Raw genomic sequence first — 17,063 nt, forward strand, 5'->3', positions numbered from 1 at the left:
CTTAAGCGTGCGGACCCTACGGGTTCGAGAACAATGTAGACATGACCAAGACATGTCTCTGGTCAATAACCAATAGCGGGACCTGGATTCCCATATTGGCTCCTACATATTCTACGAAGATCTTTATCGGTCAGACCGCATAACAACATACGTTGTTCCCTTTGTCATCGGTATGTTACTTGCCCGAGATTCGATCGTCGGTATCCAATACCTAGTTCAATCTCGTTACCGGCAAGTCTCTTTACTCGTTCCGTAATACATCATCTCACAACTAACATATTAGTTGTAATGCTTGCAAGGCTTATGTGATGTGTATTACCGAGAGGGCCCAGAGATACCTCTCCGACAATCGGAGTGACAAATCCTAATCTCGAAATACGCCAACCCAACATCGACCATTGGAGACACCTGTAGTACTCCTTTATAATCACCCATTTACGTTGTGACGTTTGGTAGTACCCAAAGTGTTCCTCCGGTAAACGGGAGTTGCATAATCTCATAGTCATAGGAACATGTATAAGTCATGAAGAAAGCAATAGCAACATACTAAATGATCGGGTGCTAAGCTAATGGAATGGGTCATGTCAATCAGATCATTCTACTAATGATGTGACCTCGTTAATCAAATAACAACTCATTGTTCATGGTTAGGAAACATAACCATCTTTGATTAACGAGCTAGTCAAGTAGAGGCATACTAGTGACACTCTGTTTGTCTATGTATTCACACATGTATTATGTTTCCGGTTAATACAATTCTAGCATGAATAATAAACATTTATCATGATATAAGGAAATAAATAATAACTTTATTATTGCCTCTAGGGCATATTTCCTTCAGTCTCCCACTTGCACTAGAGTCAATAATCTAGTTCACATCGCCATGTGATTTAACAGCAATAGTTCATATCACCATGTGATTAACACCCATAGTTCACATCGCTATGTAACCAACACCCAAAGGGTTTACTAGATTCAGTAATCTAGTTTACATCGCTATGTGATTAAAACCCAAAGAGTACTAAGGTGTGATCATGTTTTGCTCGTGAGAGAAGCTTAGTCAACGGGTCTGTCATATTCAGAGCCGTATGTATTTTGCAAATATCCTATGTCTACAATGCTCTGTGCGGAGCTACTCTAGCTAATTGCTCCCACTTTCAATATGTATCCAGATTGAGACTTAGAGTCATCTGGATCAGTGTAAAAGTTTGCACTGATGTAACTTTTACAACAAACTCTTTTATCACCTCCATAATCGAGAAACATCTCCTTAGTCCTTACTAAGGATATTCTTGACCAATGTCCAGTGATCTACTCCTAGATCACTATTGTACTCCCTTGCCAAATACAGAGCAAGGTATACAATAGGTCTGGTACATAGCATAGCATACTTTATAGAACCTATGACTGAGGCATAGGGAATGACTTTTCATTCTCTTTCTATTTTCTGCTGTGGTCGGGATTTGAGTCTTACTCAGCTTCACACCTTGTAACATAGGCAAGAAACCTTTTCTTTGACTGTTCCATTTTGAACTACTTCAAAATCTTGTCAAGGTATGTACTCATTGAAAAACTTATCAAGCGTCTTGATCTATCCCAATAGATCTTGATGCTCAATATATAAGTAGCTTTCACTGAGGTCTTTTCTTTTTAAAGAACTCCTTTAAAACACTCCTTTATGCTTTGCAGAAAAATTCTACATCATTTCTGATCAACAATATGTCACTCACATATACTAATCAGAAAGGCTGTAGTGCTCCCACTCACTTTATTGTAAATACAGGCTTCATCGTAAGTCCATATAAAACTATATGCTTTGATCAACTTATCAAAGTGTATATTCCAACTCCGAGATGCTTGCACCAGTCCATAGATGGATCGCTGGAGCTTGCACATTTTGTTAGCACCTTTAGGATTGACAAAACCTTCTGGTTGCATCATATACAACTCTTCTTTAATAAATCCATTAAGGAATGCAGTTTTGACATCCATTTGCCAGATTTCATAAAATGTGGCAATTGCTAACATGATTCAGATAGACTTAAGCATCGATACGAGTGAGAAAACCTCATCGTATTAAACACCTTGAACTTGTTGAAAAACTTTTGCAACAAGTCGAGCTTGGTAGATAGTAACACTACTATCAATGTCCGTCTTCCTCTTGAAGATCCATTTATTTAATATGGCTTTGCTGATCATCGAGCAAGTCAATCAAAGTCCATACTTTGTTGTCATACATGGATCATATCTCAGATTTTATGGCTTCAAGCCATCTCGCGGAATCTGGGCTCACCATCGCTTCCTCATAGTTCGTAGGTTCATCATGGTCTAGTAACATGACTTCCAGAACATGATTACCGTACCACTCTGGTGCGGATCTTACTCTGGTTGATCTACGCGGTTCAGTAGTATCTTGATCTGAAGTTTCATGATCATTATCATTGGCTTCCTCACTAACTGGTGTAGGTGTCACTGAAACAGTTTTCTGTGATGAACTACTTTCCAGTAAGGGAGCAGGTACAGTTACCTCGTCAAGTTCTACTTTCCTCCCACTCACTTCTTTCGAGAGAAACTCCTTCTCTAGAAATGATCCATTCTTAGCAACAAATGTTTTGCCTTCGGATCTGTGATAGAAGGTGTACCCAACAGTTTCCTTTGGGTATCCTATGAATACACATTTCTCCGATTTGGGTTCGAGCTTATCAGGTTGAAGCTTTTTCACATAAGCATCGCAGCCCCAAACTTTAAGAAACGACAACTTTGGTTTCTTGCCAAACCATAGTTCATAAGGCGTCGTCTCAACGGATTTTGATGGTGCCCTATTTAACGTGAATGCGGCCGTCTCTAAAGCATTACCCCAAAATGATAGCGGTAAATCGGTAAGAGACATCATAGATCGCACCATATCTAGTAAAGTACGATTACGACGTTCGGACACACCATTACGTTGTGGTGTTCCGGGTGGCGTGAGTTGCGAAACTATTCCACAATTTTTCAAATGTACACCAAACTCGTAACTCAAATATTCTCCTCCACGATCAGATCGTAGAAACTTTATTTTCTTGTTACGATGATTTTCGACTTCACTCTGAAATTCTTTGAACTTTTCAAATGTTTCAGACTTATGCTTCATTAAGTAGATATATCCATATCTGCTCAAATCATCTGTGAAGGTGAGAAAATAACGATATCCGCCACAAGCCTCAATATTCATCGGACCACATACATCGGTATGTATGATTTCCAACAAATCTGTTGCTCTCTCCATAGTACCGGAGAACGGTGTTTTAGTCATCTTGCCCATGAGGCACGGTTCGCAAGTACCAAGTGATTCATAATCAAGTGGTTCCAAAAGTCCATTAGTATGGAGTTTCTTCATGAGTTTTACACCGATATGACCTAAACGACAGTGCCACAAATAAGTTGCACTTTCATTATCAACTCTGTATCTTTTGGTTTCAACATTATGAATATGTGTATTACTACTATCGAGATTTAGTAAGAATAGACCACTCTTCAAGGGTGCATGACCATAAAAGATATTACTCATATAAATAGAACAACCATTATTCTCTGATTTAAATGAATAACCGTCTCGCATTAAACAAGATCCAGATATAATGTTCATGCTCAACGCTGGCACCAAATAACAATTATTTAGGTCTAATATTAATCCCGAAGGTAGATGTAGAGGTAGCGTGCCGACCGCGATCACATCGACTTTGGAACCGTTTCCCACGCGCATCGTCACCTCGTCCTTTGCCAGTGCCCGCTTATTCTGTAGTCCCTGTTTCGAGTTGCAAATATTAGCAACAGAACCAGTATCAAATACCCAGGTGCTACTGCGAGCATTGGTAAGGTACACATCAATAACATGTATATCACATATACCTTTTGTTCACCTTGCCATCCTTCTTATCCGCCAAATACTTGGGGCAGTTCCGCTTCCAGTGACCAGTCTGCTTGCAGTAGAAGCACTCAGTTTCAGGCTTAGGTCTAGACTTGGGTTTCTTCTCTTGAGCAGCAACTTGCTTGCCGTTCTTTTTGAAGTTCCCCTTTTTCTTCCCTTTGCCCTTTTTCTTGAAACTAGTGGTCTTGTTAACCATCAACACTTGATGCTCCTTCTTGATTTCTACCTCCGCAGCTTTCAGCATTGCGAAGAGCTCGGGAATAGTCTTGTTCATCCCTTGCATATTATAGTTCATCACGAAGCTCTTGTAGCTTGGTGGCAGTGATTGGAGAATTCTGTCAATGACGCAATCATCTGGAAGATTAACTCCCAATTGAATCAAGTGATTATTATACCCAGACATTTTGAGTATATGCTCACTGACAGAATGTTCTCTTCCATCTTGCAGCTATAGAACTTATTGGAGACTTCATATCTCTCAATCCGGGCATTTGCTTGAAATATTAACTTCAACTCCTGGAACATCTCATATGCTCCATGACGTTCAAAACGTCGTTGAAGTCCCGATTCTAAGCCGTAAAGCATGGCACACTGAACTATCGAGTAGTCATCAGCTTTGCTCTGCCAGACGTTCATAACATCTGGCGTTGCTCCAGCAGCAGGCCTGGCACCCAGCGGTGCTTCCAGGACGTAATTCTTCTGTGCAGCAATGAGGATAATCCTCAAGTTACGGACCCAGTCCGTGTAATTGCTACCATCATCTTTCAACTTTGCTTTCTCAAGGAACGCATTAAAATTTAACGGAACAACAGCACGAGCCATCTATCTACAATCAACATAAACAAGCAAGATACTATCAGGAACTAAGTTCATGATAAATTTTAAGTTCAATTAATCATATTATTAAAGAACTCCCACTTAGATAGACATCCCTCTAATCCTCTAAGTGATCACGTGATCCAAATCAACTAAACCATGTCCGATCATCACGTGAGATGGAGTAGTTTCATCGGTGAACATCATTATGTTGATCATATCTACTATATGATTCACGCTCGACCTTTCGGTCTCCGTGTTCCGAGGCCATATCTGCATATGCTAGGCTCGTCAAGTTTGACCTGAGTATTCTGCATGCGCAACTGTTTTGCACCCGTTGTATTTGAACGTAGAGCCTATCACACCCGATCATCACGTGGTGTCTCAGCACGAAGAACTTTTGCAACGGTGCATACTCAGGGAGAACACTTCTTGATAATTTAGTGAGAGATCATCTTATAATGCTACCGTCAATCAAAGCAAGATAAGATGCATAAAAAGATAAACATCACATGCAATCAATATAAGTGATATGATATGGCCATCATCATCTTGTGCTTGTGATCTCCATCTCCGAAGCACCGTCATGATCACCATCGTCACCGGCGCGACACCTTGATCTCCATCGTAGCATCGTTGTCGTCTCGCCAATCTTATGCTTCCACGACTATCACTACCGTTTAGTAATAAAGTAAAGCATTACATCGCGATTGCATTGCATACAATAAAGCGACAACCATATGGCTCCTGCCAGTTGCCGATAACTTGGTTACAAAACATGATCATATCATACAATAAAATTCAGCATCATGCCTTGACCATATCACATCACAACATGCCCTGCAAAAACAAGTTAGACGTCCTCTACTTTGTTGTTGCATGTTTTACGTGGCTGCTACGGGCTTAAGTAAGAACCAATCTCACCTACGCATCAAAACCACAATGATAGTTTGTCAAATAGACTCCGTTTTAACCTTCGCAAGGACCGGGCGTAGCCATACTTGGTTCAACTAAAGTTGGAGAGGCAGTCGCCCGCAAGCCATCTCTGTGCAAAGCACGTCGAGGGAACCGGTCTCGCGTAAGCGTACGCGTAAGGTTGGTCCGGGTCGTCTCGTCCAACAATACCGCTGAACCAAAATATGACATGCTGGTAGGCAGTATGACTTGTATCGTCCACAACTCACTTGTGTTCTACTCGTGCATATAACATCAACATCATTAACCTAGGCTCTGATACCACTGTTGGGTTTCGTAGTAATTTCAAAAAATTTCCTACGCGCACACAGGATCATGTGATGCATAGCAACGAGAGGAGAGTGTTGTCTACGTACCCAACGCAGACCGACTGCGGAAGCGATGACACGACGTAGAGGAAGTAGTCGTACGTCTTCACGATCCAACCGATCAAGCACCGAAACTACGGCACCTCCGAGTTCAAGCACATGTTCAGCTCGATGACGATCCCCGGACTCCGATCCAGCAAAGTGTCGGGGAAGAGTTTCGTCAGCACGACGGCGTGGTGACGATCTTGATGAACTACAGCAGCAGGGCTTCGCCTAAACTCCGCTATAGTATTATCGAGGAATATGGTGGCAGGGGGCACCGCACACGGCTAAGGAATCGATCACGTGGATCAACTTGTGTCAACTTGTGTGTTTAGAGGTGCCCCTGCCTCCGTATATAAAGGAGTAGAGAGGGGGAGGCTGGCCGGCCATAGAGGGAGGCGCAGGAGAGTCCTACTCCCTCTGGGAGTAGGATTCCTCCCCCCAATCCTAGTCCAACTAGGATTCCTCGGAGGGGAAGGGAGAGAGGGGGGCCGGCCACCTTCTCCTAGTCCTAATAGGACTAGGGGAGGGGGAAGAGGCGCATCCACCTTGGGCTGCCCCTTTCTCCTTTCCACTAAGGCCCATGAAGGCCCATATGGCTCCCGGGGGGTTCCGGTAACCTCCCGGTAACCCGGTAAAATCCCGATTTCACCCGGAACACTTCCGATGTCCAAACATAGGCTTCCAATATATCAATCTTTACGTCTCGACCATTTCGAGACTCCTCGTCATGTCCGTGATCACATCCGGGACTCCGAACAACCTTCGGTACATCAAAATGCATAAACTCATAATATAACTGTCATCGTAACCTTAAGCGTGCGGACCCTACGGGTTCGAGAACAATGTAGACATGACCAAGACATGTCTCTGGTCAATAACCAATAGCGGGACCTGGATTCCCATATTGGCTCCTACATATTCTACGAAGATCTTTATCGGTCAGACCGCATAACAACATACGTTGTTCCCTTTGTCATCGGTATGTTACTTGCCCGAGATTCGATCGTCGGTATCCAATACCTAGTTCAATCTCGTTACCGGCAAGTCTCTTTACTCGTTCCGTAATACATCATCTCACAACTAACATATTAGTTGTAATGCTTGCAAGGCTTATGTGATGTGTATTACCGAGAGGGCCCAGAGATACCTCTCCGACAATCGGAGTGACAAATCCTAATCTCGAAATACGCCAACCCAACATCGACCATTGGAGACACCTGTAGTACTCCTTTATAATCACCCATTTACGTTGTGACGTTTGGTAGTACCCAAAGTGTTCCTCCGGTAAACGGGAGTTGCATAATCTCATAGTCATAGGAACATGTATAAGTCATGAAGAAAGCAATAGCAACATACTAAACGATCAGGTGCTAAGCTAATGGAATGGGTCATGTCAATCAGATCATTCTACTAATGATGTGACCTCGTTAATCAAATAACAAATCATTGTTCATGGTTAGGAAACATAACCATCTTTGATTAACGAGCTAGTCAAGTAGAGGCATACTAGTGACACTCTGTTTGTCTATGTATTCACACATGTATTATGTTTCCGGAAAATACAATTCTAGCATGAATAATAAACATTTATCATGATTATAAGGAAATAAATAATAACTTTATTATTGCCTCTAGGGCATATTTCCTTCATGAGGATGATCCTCAGGTTCCGGACCCAGTCCATATAGTTGCTGCCATCATCTTTCAACTTGGTTTTCTCTAGGAACGCGTTGAAGTTGAGGACAACGTTGGCCATTTGATCTACAAGACATATTGTAAAGATTTTAGACTAAGTTCATGATAATTAAGTTCATCTAATCAAATTATTCAATGAACTCCCACTCAGATAGACATCCCTCCAGTCATCTAAGTATAACATGATCCGAGTTAACTAGGCCGTGTCCGATCATCACGTGAGACGAACTAGTCAACGTCGGTGAACATCTTCATGTTGATCGTATCTTCTATACGACTCATGCTCGACCTTTCGGTCTTCTGTGTTCCGAGGCCATGTCTGTACATGCTAGGCTCGTCAAGTCAACCTAAGTGTTTGCATGTGTAAATCTGTCTTACACCCGTTGTATGTGAACGTTGGAATCTATCACACCCGATCATCACGTGGTGCTTCGAAACAATGAACTATCGCAACGGTGCACAGTTAGGGGGAACACTTTCTTGAAATTATTATGAGGGATCATCTTATTTACTACCGTCATTCTAAGAAAACAAGATGTACAAAACATGATAAACATCACATGCAATCAAATAATAATAGTGACATGATATGGCCAATATCACATAGCTCCTTTGATCTCCATCTTGGGCTCCATGATCATCTTGTCACCGGCATGACACCATGATCTCCATCATCATGATCTCCATCATCGTGTCTCCATGAAGTTGCTCGCCAACTATTACTTCTACTACTATGGCTAACACGTTTAGCAATCAAGTAAAGTAATTTACATGGCGTTTCTCAATGACACGCAGGTCATACAAAAAATAAAGACAACTCCTATGGCTCCTGCCGGTTGTCATACTCATCGACATGCAAGTCGTGATTCCTATTACAATAGCATGAACATCTCATACATCACATATATATCATTCATCATTCATCACAACTTTGGCCATATCACATCACAGAACACTTGCTGCAAAAACAAGTTAGACGTCCTCTAATTGTTGTTGCAAGTTTTACGTGGCTGCAATAGGGTTCTAGCAAGAACGTTTTCTTACCTACGTGAAAACCATAACGTGATTTGTCAACTTCTATTTACCCTTCATAAGGACCCTTTTCATCGAATCCACTCCAACTAAAGTGGGAGAGACAGACACCCGCCAGCCACCTTATGCAACTAGTGCATGTCAGTCGGTGGAACCGGTCTCACGTAGGCGTACGTGTAAGGTTGGTCCGGGCCGCTTCATCCCACAATACCATTGAAGCAAGATAAGACTAGTAGCGGCAAGAAAGTTGACAACATCAACACCCACAACAAATTGTGTTCTACTCATGCAAGAGAACTACGCATAGACCTAGCTCTGATACCACTGTTGGGGAACGTTGCAGAAAACAAAAATTTTCCTACGGTTTCACCAAGATCCATCTAGGAGTTCATCTAGCAACGAGTGATCGGATTGCATCTACATACCTTTGTAGATCGTGCGCGGAAGCGTTCAAGAACGGAGATGAGGAAGGCGTACTCGACGTGATCCAAATCACCGGAGATCCTAGCGCCGAACGGATGGCACCTCCGCGTTCAACACACGTACGGTCAGCGTAACGTCTCCTCCTTCTTGATCCAGCAAGGGGGAGAAGAGGTTGAGGAAGATGGCTCGAGCAGCAGCACGACGGTGTGGTGGTGATGGAGCTACAGTACTCCGGCAGGGCTTCGCCAAGCTCTATGGAGGAGGAGGATGTGTTGGAGAGGGAGAGGGAGGCACCAAAGGCGTGGGTTGAGAGGCCCTCCTTCCCCCACTATATATAGGGAGCCTAGGGGGCGCCGGCCCTAGGAGATGCAATCTCCTAGGGGGGGGGCGTCCAAGGGAGGAATCCCTCCTCCCCAAGGCACCTAGGAGGTGCCTTCCCCCTTTAGGACTCTTCCTTTCTTGATCTCCTGGCGCATGGGCCTCTTGGGGCTGGTGCCCTTGGCCCATATGGGCCAAGGCGCACACCCCTACAGCCCATGTGCCCCCCCGGGGCAGGTGGCCCCACCCGGTGGACCCCCGGGACCCTTCCGGTGGTCCCGGTACAATACCGGTGACCCCAAAACTTGTCCCGACGGTCGAAATAGCACTTCCTATATATAATTCTTTACCTCCGGACCATTTCGGAACTCCTCGTGACGTCCGGGATCTCATCCGGGACTCCGAACAACATTTGGGTTACTGCATATACATATCCCTACAACCCTAGCGTCACCGAACCTTAAGTGTGTAGACCCTACGGGTTCGGGAGACATGTAGACATGACCGAGATCGCTCTCCGGTCAATAACCAACAGCGGGATCTGGATACCCATGTTGGCTTCCACATGCTCCTCGATGATCTCATCGGATGAACCACGATGTTGAGGATTCAAGCAACCCCGTATACAATTCCCTTTGTCAATCGGTATGCTACTTGCCCGAGATTCGATCGTCGGTATCCCAATACCTTGTTCAATCTCGTTACCGGCAAGTCACTTTACTCGTACCGTAATGCATGATCCCGTGACCAGACACTTGGTCACTTTGAGCTCATAATGATGATGTATTACCGAGTGGGCCCAGTGATACCTCTCCGTCATACGGAGTGACAAATCCCAGTCTTGATCCGTGTCAACCCAACAGACACTTTCGGAGATACCCGTAGTATACCTTTATAGTCACCCAATTACGTTGCGACGTTTGGTACACCCAAAGCACTCCTATGGTATCCAGGAGTTACACGATCTCATGGTCTAAGGAAAGGATACTTGACATTGGAAAAACTCTAGCAAACGAACTATACGATCTTATGCTATGTTTAGGATTGGGTCTTGTCCATCACATCATTCTCCTAATGATGTGATCTCGTTATCAATGACATCCAATGTCCATAGTCAGGAAACCATGACTATCTGTTGATCAACGAGCTAGTCAACTAGAGGCTTACTAGGGACATGTTGGTGTCTATTATTCACACATGTATTACGATTTCCGGATAACACAATTATAGCATGAATAAAGACAATTATCATGAACAAGGAAATATAATAATAATGCTTTTATTATTGCCTCTAGGGCATATTTCCAATAGTAATAATGCACCTCCTAATCCAATTCCACTAGAATCACATTCAAGCTCAAATGTCTTATTAAAATCAGGAAGTTGGAGTAAAGGAGCATGTGTCCACTTATCTGTCAATACCGTGAAGGCTTCTTCATGTGCGGTACCCCAAACAAAAGGCACATCCTTCTTTGTAAGCTCATTCAGAGGTGCAGCAATGGTGTTGAAATCTCTCACAAAACGCCTATAGAATCCAGCGAGCCCAAGAAAACTCCTCACTTGTGTGACCGTTTTGGGCTGCGGCCAACTCTCAATTGCTTCAATCTTGGCTTTGTCAACTTCAATTCCCCGTGGAGTAACAACATAGCCAAGAAAAGATACTTGGTCAGTGTAAAAGGTGCACTTCCCAAGGTTACCAAACAAACGTGCATCACGTAGAGCAATAAAAACAACACATAAATGTTCCTCCAAAGATCTGCTATAAATCAGTATATCATCAAAATAGACTACCACAAATCATCCAATGAAAGCACATAAAACTTTGTTCATTGATCTCATGAAAGTACTAGGTGCATTAGTTAACCCAAAAGGCATGACTAACTTAGTTTTAAATGTTGTTTTCCATTCATCTCCCAATTTCATACGAATTTGATGGTATCCACTATGCAAATCAACTTTGGAGAATATTGTAGAGCCACTCAATTCATCAAGCATGTCATCTATGCAAGGTGTTTCTATGATATGATCCAAGATGATCTAATATGACAATCTTAATGTTGTATGATGCTATGGTGCTTGCTTAAAAGCTCTTTGCTTATCTTTTGCTTTTGCTTAAAAGCTTGTTTGGCTCTTTGATGTTTGAGCTCTTTTCTCATGCAATGCTTGACGAACCAAGATAGCAAGTGTGTATGCGATGACAACCTTGTGACACAAGAGATGATACCAAGATATGCAACAATGATGTATGTATGCTATGGGAAGTATGATCACTAATGTGCACAAGTCTCGTTGCCAGCAATACTCAATGGCTAGTCTCGATGGGTAAGCAATGCAAAGGAGTAACACTATGATGGCTATCAATGTAATGGCAAGAATGATGTATCACGATACCAAGACGAGGTTACCATTCTTGCTTACAGTATGGTGTCAAAATGGTGGAACGAATACTTCGAGGTGGTCGTTGTTGATGACGCGTCCGTGGCGAAGGTGACCGGCGGTGATGTTGATGTCGAACCGTACCTAGATAGCCGAAACACAAAAGGATACGGAACCGCAACTCAAATTCTCAAAGCTCGAAGTGGCAACACGTGTCGAAGTATGAAACGGGTAAGCACTGGTGGTGGTATGCGGAAGTGGTGATAGTGTAAAGGTGGTAGGAGTGCGTATGCGGAAACGTGGGGCGGTGGTGGTGACCAAAACTGAAGAAAATTTAGTTTCGTCAGGTAACTCTGGACGACCGGTGGTGAGCGGTCGTCTGGTCGTCGGATGTCCGGTGGCGAGCGGACGTCCGGTGCCTGGGCACTATTCGGGCATGGGATGAACTGCACGTGTACGAGGTGGATGAGGTGAAAATCATCGAATCCGGGCGATTTTGTGGATGGAAAGGGTGGGGAAAGGGGGGAAAAGCTAGATCCACTCAAAACAAAGCAAACCCACGGATCAAATCCAACAAAATTTCAACACACCAACAAATCACAAAAAAAAATCCGGGGCTATTTTTGTGGGGAATTTTCAAATTTGGGACAAAATCAACAAAAACTAGGCTAGCAACACAACGGGGAGGCTTCGAAATCATGATCAACGAGGCTTTGATACCAAGATGATGTAGGGTAGGAACCCTAACCGGTCGATCTTTCATGAAAGGAGCGGATCCCACGATGAACACGAAGAACACGAGGAGGGAAACGAGGAAAAACACATGGAAAACACAAAGAGAACACTCAAACCAACAAGTATGATTACACATGCGCTAGATCCATGAACACAAAGGAAGATACAAGATCCACGATCAACTAGGGACGATACAAAGGTAGCCGGTCTTCTCCGAAAGGAGGTCTTGAGGTTCTTCTCGTAAAGGGGTCTTGAATCCGCTTGGGGGATCTTCTCCGTAGGAGGCGCAATCTCCGAGGAGAAGGTAACCAAGTGGATGAGTAAAGATCTCACACGAAATATGAGCTAAACCTTTGCTAACCCTAGCTAGGATGAACAGGAGGTCTATTTATAGTCTTAGTGCAAATGGGGGACGAAAGGAGGGGTACAAGGGCTTCGGCCCCGACACTGGACACAACCAGGTACCGGACGTCCGTTGGGTACCGGTTGTCCGGTGTCTCATGAGCGACCGGTCGTCCAGTGGCTTCCGGACATCCGATGGATCCGTTCTGTGATGGGGGTGCCGGACGTCCGGTCTCTTCAGACTTCCGCTGATATGGGCTCGGGTGCGGTCGCGCTGGTCGTCCGGTCCGGGCCGGATGTTCGCTCATTTGGCTCGGGTGCCAGGGCACCGGTCGTCTAGTCTGGACCGGACGTTCCCTCGCTGGGGCTCGACTTTGCTGCAGGCTCCGGACGTCCGGTCCCGGCCGGTCGTCCGGTGGCTGAGACTGTTCCTGCAGCTCTCCTTCTTCTCCGTCTTCACGTCTATCTTCCTCTTTCTTCTTCTCCTTGCTCCTTAGCTTCTCCATGATACCTGAGTACACACATTGTGTCCGTATGAGGTAGTAGCCATGTCTCATGTCCATCAAAGTGGAACTGTGAGAGGAGAGATGTCACCTCAGTTTCGAGAGCTCTTGCACATGCTCGTGTCATGGGTCCAAGTGGTGTCGTAGGAGATGTAGTTGGGTCCATGGGGATGACCTTGGGATGCTCCGCATCAAAGATGATGTAGGGTGGAAACCCTAGGGCCGATCTTTCACGAAATGGAGGGGATCCTATGAAGAACGCAAAGAACACGAGGGGAAAACACAAGATAAAGACACTCAAATCAACGAGAATAATCACACATGTGCTAGATCCATGAACATAAAGATTGATACAAGATCCAAATGCAACAAAGGATGATACAAGAGGCGGTAGTTCTTCTCCGTGAGGAGGTCTTGAGGGGTCTTTCCATGAGGGGTCTTGAATCCACTTGGGGTATCTTCTCTGTAGAGGCCGCGGTCTTCGGAGGAGAAAGTATCAAGTGGATGAGCAAAGATCTATCTCCAAAATGAGCTATCACATTGCTAACCCTAAAAATGGGGAGGAGGAGGAGGTCTATTTATAGTCTAAGCCACTAAGGGGTAAGTGAGGGGGCGAAATGGGTACATGGGCCTCGGCCCGAGTCATGCGCGCTGGCAAAGGCCGGATGATCCGTATGGGGGTCCGGATGATCCGGGCATCGTCCGAATGATCAGGGACCTCGTCCGGATGACCCGGATTCATCGAGGAGATTCTGCAAGCTTCGGTCGTCGAGGTTGGGGATTTACCCGGATGATCCAGGAGGGCATCCGGATGATCCGGCTGAGCCCGGATGATCCGGACGGCGGCCTGGACGTCCGTCCTGGTTCTAGCAGCCGCTCCGTCTTCTTCTCATTTCTTCCGTCTTCTCTTCCACGCTTCCCTCGCGGACGGTGTAGTCGTTCCTTGGCGCTTGCACTCCTCCTCGACATCCGTGAAGCTCCGACAATACATATGCATGCACACGGGAGAAGTGTCAAGTAGTATACCATCCTCGAAGGGATCAAGTGAGCACGTGTAAAGGAGATGATTCACCTTTGTGTGAGTGAAGTAGATGTCGCACGTGTCACTTGCCGAATGGGCTCTTGACATGGTGATGTCCGTAGGGTGCTCCGCATCAGTATAGTCCCACAAACAAGTCACGTACTTGCTGATACACATCATAGATAACGTCCAAGGACTATCTTTATTTATAAACACATAGAAAATATCATCATACATGATTGCCTCTAGGGCATATCTCCAATAGGTCCGAGGGACCGCGAGTTTTGCACCACGAGCACTTCATGTATCTCATCTTGTTCATGCATTTACAACTTGATAAATGTCTTGCTATTGTTTGCCATATTTGCTTTGCTTGTTGTGAGCTTGCGTGTACATTCAAAGTACTCACCTGGCGTGTCATGCCGGTTTCTGGAGAAGCTGTACCAGGAGTTGAAATTGTACCGTTCGTCACGATCTAGGCCGTGTCCCAGCAGTGTCCCTGTGAGATGGAGTTTCGCTTCATTGTCGTTCCACTGCCGCATAGAAGTTTCACCGAGGCCCCTGTTCTGTCTACTAAATAATGCACATAAGTTCAGCCACACTGTGTGTGCCGCTTGGCCTCGTTTCATCATGTACCCGTCGAACTTATGCATCCGTTAGATATCAATAAAGCGGTCGTTTTGTGTACCAAGTTCTGGTGCATTGCCAGAAGACTTGATCTTTGGGCTGGCAATGCAAGGTAAACTGGTAGCTTTGAGCCGGGGTGCCACAAATACAATTGCAAAGTTCTTGAAGCAGAGCAGGAGAATGCTAAAACCATGAATGGTTTACAAAGGGCATTTATGCATGAAGTGAAATTTCATGAGCAAACATCAGCCAACAGAACCAAGTTACTTCATATTCTCCAAAATCTCAAAGGTCTCAATATGGAAGAGGTTGTCATGGTTGTTCGTGTCATTGGTGGTGATGCTGGAAAGACCAAACTTTTTATCCAATTGCGTGATTATTACAAAGTGGTGTTTGTTCGTCAGGAGCACGAGGCGGCCAAAAAATAAGTGAATATCCAGATTTATAGTTCTAGATTGGTAGTTTAATTGTTTAGCTCGGGACTACTCGCTTGCTTTTAATAAACTCATCAATAACAATATTTGATACTTGCCAATTCATTTGTATTGTCTTCTCCAATAAAGTGTAGTAGAAATATGTTGAATGTTTGGTTCATGCTAATGTTGTGAGAAAAGAATATTCATCAGCACGTGTAGGGATGACGTACATTGTTTTTCTTAATTAGTCTGCACAGTTTTTGGATTTCTTGGCTTTATGTATTGCACATCATTTAATTTTATCAGGTATTGCATTGCAAACCTTGACAAAAGGCCTGTTCAGCTTCGCATATACTCAAGTGTGTCATGAACAACTCCCATTCCTACACCCCTGAACCAAACAAAGGAATATATTTTTTGTCAAATTTCCAGGACTAATTTCCACCCTACACCAAACGTGGGACTGGCACTAATAGTCCACTTTTCATGTCTCATCCCTTAGACTACCCATAGTGAGAGTAATATAGGTGATAATAGACAAAGCAAATGATGTGACAGGTAATTAATGAAGAAAAAGAGTCATGTGGTAACATAGCTACTCCCTCCGTCTGGTGAAGAGTGTACATCTAAAATTTTTAGGACAAATTATGAAGTTGAGTAAAAGATGCATTGAAAAGGTGCAAGCCACCATCTCTCTCCTCTTTAATTTCCCAACCCCCAATGAGCTAAGTGCATGTATAAATTAAAAAGACCATGTGTAGATTGCTATTGGTCTTGATTATTGTGTGATGAGAGAGAAGTATTTTTTTCTACTTTAAATTACATTGGAAAGATAGAAGTACACTCTCTTGTGGACAAATTTTGAAGCTAGATGCACACTCTTCACCGGACGGAGGGAGTAGTTACTCATAGTATGAGTAACATCACACATATCAAGACAAGACAAGTCTATAACCTAATAAGTAAAATGTTGCATGACACCACACATATATTACTCCTCACTATAAAGATAGTAATATAGACAATTAACATGTGTTACTCCAGTTTCAGCCAATTCCCCCTTAGGCCTCATTTGATACAAGGGGATTTGAGAGGTTTTGGGAGGCTGGGATTCGAGAGGATTTGATGAATCCCCTCCTTCCACCCAATCCTGTCAATTCCCCTCACGTCCCCAAATTTCCAATCCTCTTCCATAAAAATTTGTTTGGTAGACGGGGTTTGCTATAATAAAGTGAGATGGTGTGAAATGGCAACAATACAATTAAAAATCCAATCTTTGCAAGTTTAACAACTAGTACAAGAAAAAAATGCTACAAAACTTCACCTGTACTTGCTCCCAGATTATGCAAAGTGGCAATATAACCTCATTCAATCAGTACAAGTTCATGGTTCACATAAACCGAATACATACCGCTCCATAGACCAGTTGAACCTTGAACGTACAAGGTATTTATTAGCGAACGGTTATCACAAAGCAGACAACGGGCTAAGCAAGAGTGTGATATCCTTGTGACGCCCTCC

This window comes from Triticum aestivum, chromosome 1A, assembly GCF_018294505.1.
Source record: "Triticum aestivum cultivar Chinese Spring chromosome 1A, IWGSC CS RefSeq v2.1, whole genome shotgun sequence".
NCBI classification, from domain to species: domain Eukaryota; kingdom Viridiplantae; phylum Streptophyta; class Magnoliopsida; order Poales; family Poaceae; genus Triticum; species Triticum aestivum.